General features: G+C 42.8%; 1 pseudogene across 1 annotated transcript; it reads left to right on the top strand.

The window, feature by feature from the left end:
• Window positions 1-10,958: 10,958 nt before the first annotated feature.
• LOC147455324 (protein TORNADO 1-like) lies at window positions 10,959-14,185 on the top strand (annotated as a pseudogene). The gene is made up of 4 exons (XR_015188340.1): window positions 10,959-11,059; window positions 11,186-12,293; window positions 12,384-12,451; window positions 12,542-14,185. The product of XR_015188340.1 is annotated as a protein TORNADO 1-like (transcript).
• The last annotated feature ends 1,037 nt before the right edge of the window (window positions 14,186-15,222 follow it).

Below are 15,222 nucleotides of genomic sequence, written 5' to 3'. Positions count from 1 at the left end.
AATCAAAATTGCTTGTGAGGAAGATGTCACCAGCTGCTATACCAGAATCACTATCTGAACCAGATCCTGTGACATTCACCTCTTCAATCTTACTGAACTCTTCTTTTCATCTTGCTTAGAATTATTTGTTTTTCCTTTTTCTTGTTTCCACTTCGTACAGTCTCTCTTCATGTGACCCTTCTTTCCACAATGGTAGCATTCTATGTCATCCTTTGACTTCGAGTCACGAGACTTACTTCGGTTCTATGCCTTCTTACCCTTCTTCTCTTTAGACTGTTGTCTCCCTCGAACAAGCAAAGCACTATTGCCTTTGCCTTTGTCAATGTTCTTCCTATTCACTTCCTCTGTGAGCAAGCTGCCTTCTACATTGGCACTTGTAAGACCTTCTGAAGCGATAGAATTACTTAACATTGTGCGAAAAGTATCCTAACTGTCTGGCAAAGTGATTAAGAGAAACATAGCCTTCACTAAATCTGGAAAGACTAACTCTTGTGCTGTTGACTGGCTAAAAATTGTGTGAGATTCATTGAGATGATTTGACATGGCTGTCCCTTCCTTCATCTTCAAATCCACCAATGTTTTGAGCCAATAAATCTGAGAAGCAGCACTTTGTTTCTCGTACATACCACATAGCTTTTACCATACGCCTACGTTGTAGTCTCTTCTGCTACGTTGAAGTAAACATTTTTTGCCAATGTCAGCATGATTGTGGAACAAGCTAACTCGTCAAGCTCTTCCCACTTATCTTCAGCCATACCTTCTGGTCTCTCCCCTTTGAGCTTCAGTGGCTTCACTTGTTTTTTCTACACCAAAACCTGCCAAATCTGCTTCTTCCAAAATGGAAAGTTTGTGCCATCCAGCTTCTTTATGTTGTAAAGAGTCTCAATTTGAGAAGATGCCATGTCTGCCAAACTGTTTACTCCTGGGCAAAATCCGACAGAGTTTCCCCTGTAAACTGACCTCTTTACACAATAAACAAGCTGTAAACAACAGGCTGAACACCTCTCCTCAAGAACTGTCAGTATTTTGAAAAATTTTGACAGAGTCTCCCCTGTAAACTGAGCTCTAGAAACCAAAAGATAGCTCAAAAACAACCATAAATAGTTGACCAGTGGACAGATCTAAAAATCTCTGTAATATGCTACCCTGTAAGCATACACTGTCTCCTGTCTGGGCGATCACAGAACCTGTATCTGTCTCAAGACTGAACCCTGAACAATGCCTCAACGGCCTGACGCATAAGATGCAATCTAGTGTCTACACAAAGTCATACATTCTATGGGATAAAAGTCACCGAAGAGGATGTGTGTAGAGGGGAACTCCAGCAACCTAATCCACCTCACACTGGGTAACCCAGCCCCCAGTGCTTGGCTTCAAAAAACCTCACACACGACCCTCTCAGATGGCTCAGCAAACTGTCCAAAACTAGAATACATCCTACAATAGACCAATCACTGTCCTCTGACCGCTGCGGCGGTCTGTCTGCTAGCGTGACTCACAACTAGCAGACATACAATCACAGTACATCAATCTGCAATACATGCCCGTGGTGTCAAGCCGTCGTATGGCCACACCTCCCCTAGAACCTGGCAAGCACAAGAAGTAGCAATGCAGAGTGCAATATATATATCTGATGATATATATGTGTACCTGGTCTATAGATGATGCTTTGAAGACTAATGAGTGATGTATGTCGATGCTGATATTGATGCCGACCACCTCTTGCTTGCCAATCTACACAAGACGGGTTTATTTGCGGCTGAAACCTATCTTTTGATGGAGTGCTCAGAACGAAATTATGAGGGCATAAACAGCTTCGAAAGGGGGGGTAAAACTCCACGTCGCCTGATGGAAACACTCCTGGAATGCCGAGTTTGAATTTCCAAGCTCCGGATCCAGAATCTGCCTGAAAACTGCGCACGCGCGCGATTACGTAAAAACGCATTGAACCTTGCTCTGATACCAATTGAAGTCGCGGAGCGGATCTTAGATCGACTCACACACACACACACAGATACACAGACAGAGAGCTTACACAGTGCGCAGAGAATTCGTTGAAGGGTTATCTCCCAAATCTTTTTATTCACACAAGTATGCGTGAGTATATACAAAGAGTTAGTGATAAGCGAGTTAGGCGGCCGGCCGGCCATATCCGTATAAGAGGCCACTTGGGCTTTAATCCCAACACCCACCTAGTCATGTAATCTACAGCCACTAAAATGTAGAGTTTACCATTTTTTGTTCTAGGGAGAGGATCCATAGCATCAATGCCCCATTTTTCAAAGGGTCCATTTGCAAGCACTATTTGCCTCGGGCCATGCACCAACCTTCTATTTCCATTTATCTGACAATTGTGACAGCTTTTACACCAATGTTGAACATCAACATGCAAGCTTGGCCAAACATACCCCGCAAGCAAAATCTTCTTCACACTTAATTCTTGGGCAAAATGACCACCACATTCCTCTTCATGCAAACCTTTTAGAGTGGCTGGAATTTCCTCGATTGTTGGTACTCTTCTACACACTTGATCCTTCCCTCTTTGATAGAGGGATCCTTCTAGGAAGAAATAGAACTTGCCTTCTTCATGAGTCTCCTCTTCTGAGCTTTAGTAAAGTCTTGTGGAAAATCGCCCTCCAAAATGTATCCAATAATGGGAGCCAATGACTCCGACCCCTGGTATCCCGGTTGCTTGACAATTGTTGCCACCATAATGATCTGCACTTCTCTCTTGTAACTGCTTGTTGTGCAAGTAAATCGTCATCTTCATTTTGTTTCTTAGGGATATGATATAGTTGCACTTCTTCAAACTGATTAAAGAACCTACGAATGGCATGAACCTTTGTCCTGAGGCTTTCATTCTTGCATGCCCAAATGCCTAAGATTTTCTTCACAATGAAAAGTGCAACCCCCCTTAACCATGAGACATTGTATACCTTGACTAATGCACATCTTCAAACCATGAAGTAGTGTGTCGTATTATGCTTCATTGTTGCTAGTTGAACCTGGTAGATTGACCTTCTCTTTAATGACCACCTCTCCTGCTCTTCCTGTGACTTGTCCAAAAGCTCTATCAAAGAACAAGGTAAAAGCATTAGGAATACTTTTAGGTGGTGGCAATGGTAGGGTCTTTACTTCAGGAACCTTAATCTCCTTTTCATTCACCCTATAAGTGAGAATCCCTACCAATTGTTCATACACACTATCTTCTACCTTGAAAGAGTATTGAAACTCTTGCAACTCCATAATCCACTTTGAGATCCTAGTTCTAAGATTCATTTGAGATGACACCCAAGGGAACAAATTTTTTGCAGTGAGAATTACAAAAGGTTTTGGTAGCAAGTAAGATCTAAACTTTCTCACCCCAAACATGTGAGAAAGCATCATGAGTTCTACCTCTGTGTAGCCTCTCTCCAAGGTATTCATGACCCTACTAGCAAAATAGATGGGTCACATCCTGGTACTGTGCGGATCTTGTTGTAGCAAAACAACACCAATTGTTTCTTTCCCAACACTAGAGCTAACAAAGAATGTGTACTCCCAACAAGGAGGCATAAGTGTTGGTAGCTCTGATAGAATGACTTTGATGTTACAAAAATATTCTTCAAGCTCATCAGACCAAACAAACTCGACTTGTTGTGTCAACTTTTGCAAAGGGTGAAGTAACTCCGAGGCTAAGTGAATGAAGCGTGACATATACTTCACCTTTTGAATGAATGAGATGACCTCCTAAGACTCTTCGGTGATGGTAACTCAATAAGATCCTTTGCCTTTGAAGGATCCACCTCAATACCTTTATAGAAAACCTTGTGACCAAGCAAGATCACTTCATCCTCACCTATGTGGCACTTGTCGGGGTTGAGTTGACCTCCCATGTCGTAAAGTTTTTTAAAACCTTCTTCTACCTTTTGTAGATGCAATGATTTTGAGCTATAAATGCAAAAATCATCAATGAACACCCTAATTGACTTTCCATAGAATGCTTGAAACACCATGTTCATGAAACGTTGGAAAGTTGCAGGAGCATTTGTCATGCCAAATGGCATAACTCTAAAAGCATAACAACCCCAAGGAGTGATAAAGGTTGTTTTCAATTGGTCCTCCAATGCAATCCCTATTTGAAAGTAACCTGAGTAGCCATCACACACAGTGTACTTCTCATGACCAGCTACCTCATTTAGTATCTCATCCTGAAATGGGAGGGAAAAGTGATCTCTTTTTGTTGCCTCATTTAGTGGATGGTAATCCACACACACCCTCCGCTTGCCGTTCTTCTTGGGAGTGACAACAATGGGAGAGACTCACTCCGAATTCTCCACTAGATAAATAAAACCTACTGATAGAAGCTTTCTTACCTCCTTAAGTAAAGCCTACTCCTTGATGACTCCTAGCCTTCATAGCTTTTGAGCTTTAGGTTTGGCCTCTGGCTTTAGCTCAATCTTGTGTTGAACATCATCCACTCCACGCACGTCGGTGTAGTCTTTAGCAAAACCCTTAGGAAATTTTCTTAACACACCTTTGAACTCCTCTCTTTCATCCTTTGTAAGTGTTGTAGACGCCATACCTTCTAACATTCCTTCATCTTCCACATTTTGGTTCTCTTGGGAACCTACCTCCTCCAAACCTTGACAAGAGGTCTCTTGGTTGGTTGGCTTAAACCTTACCCCATGACTTCGATGAAAGACTCCTCTTCAGTAATGCTGCCGCTACTTTCTTCTTCTGAAGTGTTATCGGTCCAATCTTCTTTCGTCTCACTTTGAGATGATTCTTCATGGAGCTCTCTTGGCGTTGCTCCTTCATGTCAAAGACAACCTTCTTATGATTGTCATTCCTACAAATTAATTTTCCACTCTCCCAATCCTGCAAAGCTCTCATTTTCATTAGCCATGGTCTTCCTAGGATAAATGGATAACCACTTCCCTTGGTCGACATAACATAAAAATCCACCGCCTTCTTAATGCCAAAGGCCTCCACAAAAACATTTTTACAAATGCCTACACACCTAGCCTTTCTATTGTTTTCCATCTTGACTTTGATTTTAGGTGTCTCATGGATGTGCATGCTTAGTCTTTGCATGAGTCCCTCTGTCATGATGCAAATTTGTGCACCCCCATCCACTAGACCTTTCCTAACCAATCTTCCTTTGATGTAATAGTCTAGCACCGGTGTAATGTCCTCATTCATTTCAGCTTGTGCAATTTTTACAAGAGGCACACTGTCTTTTACCTTTCTCCTAGTGCTAAATGCCCTTGTTAAATCCCTCCTAACTTGTGGACATAATGCAAGAAATTGAGGCCATGAGATATCAGAACCCTTACCTCTCATGTCTTTCAACAAGTTGTACGGAGCCATACCATGTCCAAGAGGGAATTCTTGGAGGTTGATACGACGTCAAGTCCTCTTGGTTTCCTTGGTCTCCTTTGCCTTATTTTCTCGTCCATGGTCACTTTGTGACGTGACTCCTTCTTTCTCCTTACCTTTTCCACGGCCATGCTTAATGCCATTTGTTTCCATGTCCACCTCATTGGAATTTGTCACCTCTACCACATGCACATTTGGATCTGGAACAAAGGTGGAACTCCTTCCACTCCTCGTGGAGGTGGTCTTGCTCCATTTGGCCTTTGTAGAAGCCGTGGTTGTTGACTAGTTCCTTCACCTGCATGCATCACTGGGTAATTCAAGTTAGGTCTCCCTGGCTCCCCACGGGGCCAAGGACTATTATACATCCCATGTCCAGACTCTTCGCAATTCCAACATTGCAAGACTCTCCTAGGTAGTGGTGGCTCTCGCTCTTCTGACTTCTTTGCTTGTCCCTTGGGACCTACAGCTTGTGCAAGGTGAATTCACAAGTTACTTAAGGATTCATTTAGCTTTTCAATTACCTTTGTTGTTACCTCTGAAATCTCTCTGGATATTGATGCTTGCAATTTTTCCTTAGGTTTAGGACCCTCTATTGGAACCTCTCCTCTTAGACACTTGAGTTTCCTATACTTCTCAATAGCCCTAGTTTCAGCTGCGTCAAAGGTAGCAGGTGCACCCGCCTCAACTTTTATCTTGAGTGTGGGAAAGAGACCGTCTATGAACCTCTCCTTCTTTAGGAACTCTGCACCATCACCAGGGTTAGCAACATTTCTAACCCATACAGCCCAAAGATGTAGAAACTCTTGTTTATACATATAGTAGTCATCTAAGTCTTTTTGTTTGTGAGAAACAATGTCTTGGTATAGCTTTTGAGTGTTTTGGGGATCAAAGAAGTATCTCTTGAACTGATTCATAACTTTCGTGTAATTCCCTTTAACTTCCTCAGGCAAAGAGTTAAACCAAGTGCTAGCATCTTTCCTAAGGACCACCTCAAACATTTCTACACGTTCTTGATCGGTTATTATCCTCTTGATACTGCAAGACATCTTGAAATTTGCTAAAAATAATTTTGCATCCTCTCCACGCTCTCCAAAGAAAAAAGGATATTTGGACATTTGGCATTGGGCCTCCATTGAATCAGTTTCAAAGTGACAACACGTTTTTGTTTTTCTTTCTTAAAAAAGATTTACACAATAATATTTTTTAAATTGCAATTGATTCTACAACAAAATAAAAATATTCACATCAATGACCTATGGTAATCAATAAGAGGCAGGATGACAGGGTTTGGTGACGCGAGAATTTATCCTACTCTTTGGGCACCAAAAATGAACACCATACGTTGTTGAAAATGGATTTTTCTACTAATTGCAATGTTTATTCTAATGTGTGGAGTGAAATGAAAGGGAAAAACCTCTATTTTTGGCAATTATCCATTGTCTATGCATGACCTAATGCTTAAAACAAAACAAAAATATAAACGTCCAAACTAAGGTCGTACCTAATGAGAGACAAAATAAAAGGATTTACTGAAGCGTTTATCTCGGCCAACCTAAGAGGACCTAAAATTCTACGAATTACACGTTGAAATTGCAACTTAGTACTAACAATTATGTGTACCTTTTGCCTTGCAATGGGAATGAAAAGATCATACAAATTCTCGTGATTCATGCAAACCACTTGATTATGCTAAAGGTTGATCCTACACAAAAATACACAAGCCGTACTTAGTGGGGGCACCAAAATTGAGTCGATCCGGGGCGGGAAACAAGAGAGGCAACCTCTAAACACCCCTCAAGTCTCTCGTGTTGCTCAATTGGGGTTGGGGAAACCACAAAAACAACACAACAACAAACCCACATCCAAACCCAAACAAGATAGGGGCACCACCTAGTTATATGCGAACTAGGATGCAAGAGAGATTTTATCACAACCAAGAAGATACAACACAAAACACACACAAGAAACCTCACACCAAGACACACACAAAATGGACTACTAGAGCAAAGGAAAGAGAGAGAGGAATGGATCTTGCATAATACCTTGTTTGTGATTTGCAAATGGAGATGGTTCGTTATGATGCTATCATAGAGCTTGTATAAAACTAACTCAATGCTTAGTGAATGCTAAACATTGCCAACACACACACACACTGTCTCAGGGTGTGGGAGACCTCTCACCACAATACCCTCTTACAATGGACACAAAATTGGCAATGAAAACACACTAAAACAAGATCAAATGATGGAAACTCAAAATACACAAGTCACCTTGAATTCACCAAACCGTATTGCACAAGTGGAAGGACAAAGATTTGAACGTCGAATCAAGCCTTTGATGCACCAAACCTCAATTTATTGATGATGGAGGAGCATATACAATAGTGGTTTTGAGATTTTTTGAACTCACGCTCTCTCACTTGCAATGTGTAGCTTGAAAGTTTCTCTCACACCAAAAGTGAAGCTCACAAAGTGGTTGCTACACCTAAATCTCTCCTCACACATAGAGTGTTGGGGTGCTATCTGAGATATTGCAGGTTATTTACAATAAAGAGAGGGGCCTATTTATAGGTTCGAGACCCCTCATTAAGATTATTGGAAATCCTAATTTACAAGCTAACAAATCGGGATTATGATTCTGTATGAATATCAAAACATTGTGGGCCTTCTTTGTCTGCTTGAGTCATGGATGTGGGCTCAAAAGAGAGCATTATTGATGGTAGATAAGGTGAAAGTAGAGTTTTAAGAGAGAGAGAGAGAGATAGAGAGAGAGAGAGAGAAAGAGTTACTATCCACATGTCTTGAGGTGAGGTGTCTTTTATGGTTAGGTCAATGGCTTTTTTGTGTTAGTATGTTAGTGGTTAGTGTTAGTAATCACCCGAAAGTTAATGTTATATTTACAATGGGTAGAATGAGGTGGATGGTTGAAGTAAGATAATTGAATGAAGTGAGAAATCCTTGTGATGGTGAAGCTTGAAGATGTACTTACTTGTGTAGGTCCCCAAAGTGACTATCGATCATCTTCTTCTTCTTCTCTTCTTTATGCCACCGCCGTCAAGGTTGACTTCCACGATGAAAATGGCAATTCGATTGATGAGATTTCTCAATTTGTAGAGGTTAGAAATGGTTTACATGCTGAATTTTATGTATATAGAGAAGAGGTAAGATGGAATTGTACTTTGGAAGTAATAGAGAGAGGCATAGAGATGGTGTTGTTGGAATTAGGGATGCAAAGAAACGCACACAGCTTGGAGAAGATGAAGGAAGCTCAAGGCACACAATAGAGAGTGTATAACTTAGTGTGCAATGAAAAAATAGATAGCCCTAGAGTGATGGGCGTATATACAATGCACGGGGGTAAAAACCTCCTAAAGAGGGAAAAAATGCCCCGGTGGTCCTAGTGTGTTCACACACATCACTACCACATGTATATGGTAACAAATCTCCCCTGGAGTGATGCGGTGAACGAGAGCTGGCACATGAGTAAAGGGAAGTGCCATGCCTTGAGGACATGATCAGTCCACAAAGGGGAGTAAGCCCAAAGCTTTGCGGAAAGCTTCAAGCTTCTCATGATACAATGCCTTTGTGAAAAGATTTGCAAGGTTGTCCTGTGTTGGCACATAAGCCAAGCTGATCTCTCCTGCTGAGAGCCTCTCCCTGACATAGTGGTAATGAACCTCAATGTGCTTTGTGCGAGCATGAAAAAATGGGTTCCTCGCAACTGTCAATGCACTCTAACTGTCAGTGTATATAATGTTGGTAGTGTCCTATCCAACACCCAAATCAGCCATAAGGCGTCTGAGCCATACACACTCAACCGTAGCTGTGGAGACTACCCTATACTCAGCCTCACAACTCAAAGTGGCCACAGTACGTTTCTTCTTGCTCAACCATGATATACATGAGCTGCCAAGCATGAAACAAAAACCACTTGTGGACACTCGCGTGTCAAAACAACAAGCCCAATCTGAGTCCGAAAAAGCATGTAAGTCTGGCGGCAATGATCCCCCCTTGGGATAAAACAAGCCAAGATGTAAAGTGCCACTAAGATAGCGAAAAATCCTCTTCACATCCTGCCAATGCTTAGACCCTGGGCTATGCATAAATCTGCTGACCTGTGAGACTGCAAACTGAATATCCGGCCTCGTTGACAGAAAAAGCTTGCAGCACTGGTTTTTATTGGACACGCTCGCGCTTTGCCTTGTCCATCCGCTCTCATCTGGCAGAGGCCTTACCCATTCGAGCGAGTTGCCCTCTTTATGGAAGCCACTGAAACGGCGGCAAAACTGATGGACTGTAGGAGACCCTCGTCACTATATGGCACGATTCTAGGCCAGAGGGGATCTAGGGCCCAAATTTGGGGACGCGAGGCGGCTTTAATCTCCGCCGTCGGATCACAAAGTGAACTAGGGGTGAACTAATGGTGAACTAGGGGCGGATAAGCTAGGGGTGGGTGAACTGAGGGTGAACTAGGGGCGCCTAAACTAAGGTGTGATCATGTGTCATGCCAACATGGACATCGACGCGCGCTAGCGTGGTGGTAGAGCATTCGTGTGACAACCGAGACGTTCCAGGTTCGACCCACACCCCGCGAGGTAGGTGAACTAGGGATGACTTGGAGCGCCATTTTTGCCTCGAGTTCACCTCTAGTTCACTGCATGATCCGACGGCCGAGATTAAAACCGCCTCACACCCCCAAACTTGGGCCCTAGATCCCCTCTGGCCTAGAACCGTGCCATATAGTGACGAGGGTAGGAGACGATTTGGCATGAATGCTTTGGTGAGGGCAGCTCTTTCGAACAAGGCACTGCAAATTCTCTCTCTCTCTGCAGATTGCCCCAACCAGCTTCTCGAAAAGGCCTTGGAAACAGATCAAGATTCAGGCGCCGGGCCGTCTGCTTTTGAAGCTCTGCTACTTCCAGGGCATTCAGCCATCACAACCCTCCAAGTTCACCGATGGCCACTAATTTCTCCTCGAGATGCGCAAATCCTTGCATCAGATAGCCCCACTCTACAAACTCTGATACTCCGTGGCCTTGACAAGTCCAACAGGATAGCAGAGTGGCTGGTCAAATTCCTGAGACTCCTTGAAAGCAACACCTCCCTGCATGACCTGGCTATATTAAATAGTCCTGGAGCAGACGTGCCTGAGGTGTATGAGGCACTGATGCAGCTTCTAGACAGAACAAGTGGTGGAGCATTGCAAGGTGTGGAACTTTGGTGTTCTGGCCAGTTTGCTCATGACGAGAGAAACGAAGCATTGAGGCGGAGACTTGATGCTGTTCAATGCAAGAGAAATCAAAACGGAGCACAATGGGCGCTACGAAATTTCCCAAGAGTGAAGCCTTCCAGCATTCGCATCTTCTTTTGTGGGTTTCCCTTTGCAGGTACGTCAATTGTATGCAAGTTCGTACAGTATATATTGCATCAGAGTCATCATCAGCTTTGTAGACTAGATTGCAAGTTGCTTCTTCAATAGGCAAGAACATCCTCACACAGCATATGCGTAGAGAAACTGCATCCTCACATGTTATCTATACACAATAACGTTTCCCAAACAATCATTAACAATACCTAGCTGGTTGTGTGTTGTGCCAGGAAAGACAACACTGAGGAGAAACATGGTAAATGTGTTGCAACAAAGATCTTCACGATCCCATTTCAATATAGCCTGCCAGATCCTCCCTCAATCTATCGGAGTAAGAATCTCAACCTGATTAATGGGCTTGATTATTTCAAAGATAACATACACTCTTCTACATAAGCACATGTAGTCTATGCATTGCACAATGTGCTAATTAAGATTTCCTGCTATATGATATTAGGTGAAGGAGTAATCAATAGCTAGGACTACAGGAATTGAAGTGACTCGTGTAAACCACTATGGTCTAGAGATCTCGTTTTGGGACCTGGCTGGACAGAAGGAATTTCATGCATTCCATGATCTCTTCATGCCCAATGAGCCAGGACCCTCCTTGTTCCTTGTTGTTTGCAGCATCATCTCGAATCAGAATACTGGCACCACACCAGCTACTTGCAAAACAAGAGAAGACTTGTTGGCAGAGTTAAAATATTGGCTTCGGTACATCTCCTCTAGTACCAGGCAGAATTCTCCATCTGGAAAGCCAAGTGCGATCTTCATCTTCACTCATTTGGACAAGCTAGAAACACATCAGCAAGAAGCCATGATGGCTCGAGCAAAGGATCTTACGGATGAAGTACAAAGGGACTTCAACCTAATAGCTGATAAGCAGGATACCATGTTCTTTTTGGACAGTCGCAACAATAATGATGTGTCTAAAGTGGTGACCACTATTCTAAGTGAGTCTGAGAGAATCCGAAGCAGCTGTGAGGACATTCACAAGATGTGTGATGATGCAAAGAAGCTTATTGCAGAGCAATTAAGACGATATCCTGATGAAGCTTGGGTGCCACAGAGCACACTGGAGTTATTAATAGACGAAAAAGTTGTCATGGGGCCTGTAACAAGGACGATGACAACATCTAAAGCAATCAAAGACATCACAAAGGTCATTATTGATCATCTGCATCAAACTGGGAGTATTGTCTACTTTAAGGAATGTGACATCGTGCTGCTAAATTTGCAATTGTTTTGCAAGGACTTTATAGGTGGGATACTCCAGAAAACCACACAAATTTCGAAGAGCTTAACTAATAGTAGCTTCACTCAAAGTCACAAAGGGTTTTGGAAAAGAGAAGAGATGAGTGCGATTCTTGAAAGTGTATTATACTCTTCTGTTAGCCCAGAGGGAAAGGGCAAACGAGCTAAGAAAAGAACTACTGAAGAGGTCTACCAGCGTGATAAAAAACTGACGTGTGTGGAGCAGCTTATCAGCATTATGAAACAGCTAGAACTTTGCTTTGAGGTAAACAAAGATGACAGGATTGGTCTCTTCATACCAGCGACACTAAGTGAGAACGACGAAAGAACACTTTGAAGATGGACTGCTAATTTAATGCATGGCAGAACTAATGATTGGGTTGAGAAACTTGGCTTTGTAGGGCGCCGTTTGATGTGTAAAGATGAAGAGCACACATTTTTCACTCCTGGGCTTTTTCCAAGGCTTCAGGTAATCATGGTTGTGCTTTGATCCCAAGTTATTCTGGTGACTTGCAGCAAATTCCTAATGTTGTCATTGCCTATATTTTGGTGTGGCCAGGTACACTTGCGGAATGTGTTCAAGCCTACCTGCTACCAACTTGAAAGGGATCTGATCAAGATAGTGGATGCCGGCATGGAGGTCATCATCGAATTCAATGACATGCCATTGTCTTTCATTGACATTATGGTGAAGTTCCCATCTGAATCAAAGGATGAGGAGGATGTTTTCACATTCATCAACAATGTCATAAGTGGTGTGCGAGACCTACAAAGAGACTCCGGATGTTGGGGGGGAGTAGAGCTAGTAGAAGCAGCATTACGGGCATCTTGTTTAGAGAAATTAACTTTACCACAGCTTAAAGGAAAGGAGTTTGCCACCATTGAGCATTTGCGAGGCAAGATCCGAAATTCTGATGTGCTTAGCGAGATAGAGAGAACAACACATACTTGGGGAGCACTGAAGGCTTCAAATTTAAATGAAGAATGCGTTGAGGTGGTAAGCCTTTTAGGCAAGAAGTATTATTTAAGCATCATGGAGGAGAGGTTCACACAGTTGGAGGAGTTGAGCAAATGTTTAGGTGTTGAGGGGCACAGAGCTAGCTATGCATCTTCAAGCCAAAGCCCAGCTACCGGTGATTCACAGACTATATCTGAGACACGTGTGGGTAACTTCCAGCTACGACGTGCAAACTCTTTCTTGGGAAAAAGGGATGCGAACATGTACCGTATTGGATCGCAAGTGGAGATGCTTGGCTCGAAAATGGAGATGCTGACAACTAAGGTAACCAGCTTGGAGGCAGAAGTGCATGACATGGCGAGAGATATCAAGAGAGGGGTAGAGAATTTGAACGAGCAGAAGAAGAGGTTGCTGCCAGAGGTTAGGAGAATCCTCGGAGAGCTTCGCAATGCCAGCTCTACAGAGGCCACCAGTGACATTCCTAAGTTTTTCATATTCGAGGATGAGATATCAAGGCACCTGGTATGCAAGCTGGTGCCAGGCGTGCGCAAGTACAGATTGAGATTCATGTGCGAGAGCGAGCCAATGCCGCATGTGCCAGAACAAGCTGGGATGGGGATGAAGGTGGGCGAGGGGGCTGTGAGGAGCATAATGCCCTACTTGCAGAATGTGCTGCGGGTTCTGGCGGTGGGGTTGAGGGTGGGTGCACCCCTAGCACAATCACAAGGCCTGCCTGTTCCATATCTGAGCAGCTTTATCAACGAGCTGCTGAGGGAATCGTGCAGCTTAACCATTCTAGGGACCAGATGGTTAGGGATGTGGATCCTAGACCTGGAGATATGGGTCCTGTGGCATCGGTAGCAACGGCAAGGATATGGGTGAAGGGGCTGATGCAGCAGGAGGGGTGCTACCACGATAAGTACAAGATGTACAACATGTCTGGGCTCATGAAGGATCAATTCCCTGATGGCAGGTGGGTCTGGCTCTGTGACCGCCATCATCCCTAGCTACATGTAGGAACGTGTGTGTAAGACCAATAGGCTCTTGACACGTCACACCACCTATAATATAAATTTGTAACCAACAATCAATAAACACAAGTGTGCCTCCCCGTGTCTGAGATGATCTATACTCTGTCCATATCAGTGACTGCCTACCGGTGGGTCTCACTCCCTCTTACCATGACACAAATTAAATTAATCTATTGATACTTGTTTACATATATTCAAATGCCGATTTATTCCACTCAATGTAGAGAGAGAGAGAGAGAGAGAGGGAGGGAGAGGGAGGGAGGGAGAAGATTGTCGTGCATTTGTGTCGTGCATTATCACTTATGCTTGTAAATGTTCCATATGGATTGTTACTTTTGCTACATTAAACCTGTTTTACTTCCACATCTTGTCCTTTCTCCCTCTACTTTCAATGAATGAATGAGAGAGAGAGAGAGAGAGAGAGAGAGAGAGATTATACAAAAGCACATCAACAAAGAGAGATATTTCAAACCAAAAAAGATTTTGTAACTTTTCAATCAAAAAGATTTCAATAGTAATATCATTGTCAAAAAGGTTTTGGAATATATTTACATAACACTCTTAGTTGTGCTATTCGACAGGTCCAAGATATTGAGTTGGAGCTCGATCTACTTCTCTTAAATCTATGTTTTGGATCTAACTTAAGTAAATTTTGTAATGACGAATCAATCCAAGCTCTTGCTTTAAGACCATGAGTCTAAGATTGAAAAAGAAATAGGGATCAAACAACCTAATGTAAATTGTATCCAACTTTTCATCTATATGTGACTCCCATACAATGCAATTGTGTTCGATCATTGTTTGAATTAGGGTTGCAGAGAAACGCACAGAGCTCGGAGAAGTGTGGACACCCTAAAGGCCAGCTACTTGGGGGGGGGGGGGGGGGCGATCCAGCTACTTGGTTGTATAAGAGTGCCATATTCAACATGCAAACCCTATCGTCTTTTAAATTGGGACACTTCACGACAGGTTCTCACAAATTAATTTTTGTAACTTAAGCGACAAATATTTGATGCAATATATAAGATGTAGTGTCCTTAACAAACAATATTTGATTTGTACTTCATACACGTTCGTTTTTGCACTATTGTGTCATCTAATTTGTAGTATCTTAATGTATCCCCCATAAAAAGACAAATACTCTATTATATCCCATCTATGAAATTTTGAGCTAACATTTACTCCCTATATCAAGGCATCTTTTTTCCTTTTCTCTTGAATGTGAAAGCGATGCAATTGTAAGCTGAGGCA

This window comes from Adiantum capillus-veneris, chromosome 6 (genome assembly GCF_014529385.1).
Source record: "Adiantum capillus-veneris isolate H3 chromosome 6, ASM1452938v2, whole genome shotgun sequence".
Lineage (NCBI taxonomy): Eukaryota > Viridiplantae > Streptophyta > Polypodiopsida > Polypodiales > Pteridaceae > Adiantum > Adiantum capillus-veneris.
The sequence above is the reverse complement of the archived record's forward strand: the minus strand, read 5'-3'. Positions and strand labels throughout refer to the sequence as shown.